The sequence below is a fragment of the Pteropus vampyrus genome, unplaced genomic scaffold (genome assembly GCF_000151845.1).
Source record: "Pteropus vampyrus isolate Shadow unplaced genomic scaffold, Pvam_2.0 Scaffold75, whole genome shotgun sequence".
NCBI classification, from domain to species: Eukaryota; Metazoa; Chordata; class Mammalia; order Chiroptera; family Pteropodidae; genus Pteropus; species Pteropus vampyrus.
This window is the reverse complement of record NW_011888856.1, coordinates 5,428,854-5,432,451: the sequence shown is the minus strand read 5'-3', so window position 1 is coordinate 5,432,451 and position 3,598 is coordinate 5,428,854. Positions and strand designations below refer to the sequence as shown.

Below are 3,598 nucleotides of genomic sequence, written 5' to 3'. Positions count from 1 at the left end.
CTTATTAGTAACATTTACTCTGACTGTGAATGACCTGTTTTTTTAATTGACTTGTTTAAAGACCATTTGTAACTCTTCGATTTAGAATCTTTGTTTAATACAGCATTCTCACTATAGATGGCTAAATTATTTTCCAATCCTGGAGGAAATGTCTGCTGTATAGGAAGCAGTTCCTTTATTCATTCCACAGATATTTGTTTGACACTGGGATAGATAACGGATTTCAAAAATACAAAGATGGAACATAATTCTGTTTCTAAGTGAGCCGCCAGTACGACGTACGTTAAATATTCTGATAAATGTTCAAATGCAGCTATAAACGGAGGTAATATAAATATACAGGGAAGAAAGCCTAATTCATTCTTCTACTTCCAAAAAAGGGTGGTTAGTAACATGGATCTTGAAAGTTTAACAGGATACAGCAGAGGGAAAGGTGAATACAGGAGCACAGAGATTTTAGAGATAATGGTTTATTCTGGAAGCTACTGTTAGTAGCAAACTATTGAAATTTAAAAAGCGTTTATAATGGAAGTGAGGCCAGACGGTAGAAGTCAGATTACGTGAGCCTTAGTGGTCCCCTGAGAGTTTACTCTTTATCTTGAAGGTGATGACTAGCTATGGAAGGATTTTCAGCAGGAAGCTAATAATGCCCGATGTATCCTTAAAAGGAAAAAAAAAAAAAAAGATCTCCTGCCATAAAGTACTAGCCTGACTGTAGGGGCAGCTGGAGCTAAGCAGATTATTAGAAGGCTGTTGCCATCTTTGGAGAGAGAGAAGCTAAGTGCCTGAATTAAATTTCTGGTTATGAAAACTGAAAACAGGGAAGCACTTCATGAGCGACCTCAGAGATCAAATCTAGCCAATTTGGTAAATCCAGGAAATTTAGGATGAGGGACATGGCGAAATCTAGGAAATGCATGTGGGTGAGGAGTTCAGAAAGGGCACAGCAGGATAGCCTGTGTCTGCTCCGTGCCGACTGTGGCCTCAGCTGGGAACATTCGAGTGGCTGGCAGGCCTGGAACAACTGAGGTCTGGAATCATTGGGGCAGGTTTTTTGTTTGTTTGTTTTTTGTTTTTTTGGGGGTTTTTTGTTTGTTTGTTTTGGTCTTGGAACACTTTCGCATGTTTAAAAATTATTCCGGCCTCAAAGGGTCTTTGTTTATGTGGATTATAAACATCACTACTCACCATACTAAAAATTAAGACAGAAATTTATTTTAAATGTATTTAAAATAGCTGCGATAAGCTCTTTAATTGATATCATATATAACTTTTTAAATAAAAAAGCTGTATTTTCCAAAACAAAAAAGTGAAAAGAGTAACATTATTTTACATTTTTTTGCAAAAACCCTTAATTTCCGACTTAATAGAAAACATTCAGTTTTTCATAACTGCTTCTGTGCCCCGTGTTATGATATCTCGTTTTGATTGAAGTGTATGAAGAAAACCTGATTTTATACAGAGGTAAAGTTGGAAAAGGAGGGACATTTTAATAGCCTCTTCAGATAAATGTGAATATTCTCTTTCAGTACAATACAAAATTTTACAAGAGGTATTTTCTTAAGGTTCTGTTGCAGTGTGGAATCCGAAACTGCACTAGGGAGCATTCTGCTCTCTCTCGCATTAAAATCCATTGACATATCTTTCACTTTGAATGGATCTTTTACTCATGAATAATTTTTATAATGTGCACAGGTCATTAGGAAAATATTGTTTCATCGAGCTAGGCAGATCTTGCAAATGTTGGTATATTTCATCATAAAAATTAAAGAATGACATTAATTAAAATCATCACCCATCTCATCAGAAAAATCTTGGGGAGCTATTAAGCTAATAGTGGCAGATATAAACTAAAAATTCTTCGTCGACGATCAATAGTCATGTTTTTCTTTGAAGTAGTTCTTTCTTTTTGGAGAAAATAATTTGCAAGTGTCTAATGAGGATTAACCATAGTTTTTCAGTCATTCTTTCCTGTAAAAATTGGTATTTAGTGAAAGAAGCGCCTCGTTCAGCCCACTACGCAATCGCACAAGTGCTTTTTCTTGAGACAAGCAGCAGACTTTGTACGCAGCGATGTCCTTTATGCCTATTTATGCACCTCTTGTCACATAGCATATTAAAAAGATGAGTACTAAAGGATCTTGGTTTAACAAAATTAATATTTTTTCCTGCATCGCCAAGGATATTCTTAAGTGACAATGACCTTATTTTTTCTTTTACTGCAAGTGCATGGTAGCGAAGAATTTAAAGAGTGTTAGGATAAGGTGGAGGCTCTGCCTTGGTTCGTGCTAAGGCATCAGCGGTTTTTGCAGAACTTCAAATATCAACACAGTGCAAAAGGCAAATAACGTGTTAGCACTATTAAATAGTTTTAAACATACTTCGACCTCGCAGACTCCTTGAAAGAAGCTCACTTGCCCTTAGAGGTCCATGCACTAACTTTGTGAATCACTGATCTTCATTTATTATTGAGCTGGGATGATGTGAAGACAGGCCCCACTGACATGATTGACAGGCATGTCTCCACTTGGCTTCTTCATATAGCTGGGTTTCCATATAGCATGACAGCTTCAGAGTAGTTAGACATCTTAAATGGTACCTTAGTGAATGTCACAGCAGGCAAGGCAGACACTGAATGGCCTTTTATGATTTAGCCTCCGCAGTGACATAGCCTAATTTTTATCATATTCTATTGTTTAAGTAGTCACAAGCTCAAGGGGATGAGGCACTTACTCCCACCTCTCCATGGGAAGAAGAGTACTAAAGAATTTGCGGCCAGGTTTTAAAATTTCTATAGACTGATTTTGGCCATGAATTATTTATAGTCCTCCACTCTTCAGAATACACTCGCCCTGCCAAAGACCTCTCTCAAAATCGCAACCCATTAGAGAATCAAGCTTAAGATTCAGAATCGCATTATCTAAATCGAGTCTAGGTGTGGATGGAGTTCCTGGTTGGGTTCCTTGGTATGATACTTCTAGATCTGAGGACTTATGGCCTGAAGAGACCAGTTATCTGCCCTAAAATCACCCAGCATACAGTAATTGTCAGGCATAAGACAGCATAACTGACATTTCAGTTTACAAAGAGGGAAAATGGGAAGAACATAGCAGACACACATCTTCAGTAATCCTAAAATTTGACAGTGCTCCTCTCACCAGTTTTTTGATTAGAATCCAGTCCTACTCCCTGATCTACGGCCACCATTAGGCTGTCCACTGTACTCTTAATTGTGCCAACTCAGCTTTCCTGTTCCACAGAAATGGCCTGTGTTTGCAGCTGGGTAGTTTATTTTTCAGCCTCTTCCTGTCCATAGAAATGTGAGTGTTGAAAGGTCTCTTTTTATTTTATTCTTAGTCTGGCTTTTCAGCTATTTAAGTTCATATTTGGAAATACAGTCCTAGATCCTCTGTTTATTAATATATGAAGGCAACGTTTGCCAGTGGGATGTAGGATTTAATTGGTTAGGCATGGTCCCTGCCCTCATGGAGACTAGAATCTAATTGGACAGCTTTCATTGTTGAGATTCAGGCTGGGTAAGAAAAATACAAGTCTCTGCAGAACATAGGTCAGAAGAACAGACTTCTTCTTGGAGGTC

General features: G+C 37.9%; 1 pseudogene; it reads left to right on the top strand.

The window, feature by feature from the left end:
• The first annotated feature begins 393 nt into the window (after positions 1-393).
• Positions 394-3,598, top strand: part of LOC105293696 — a 9,033-nt pseudogene continuing 5,828 nt past the window's right edge.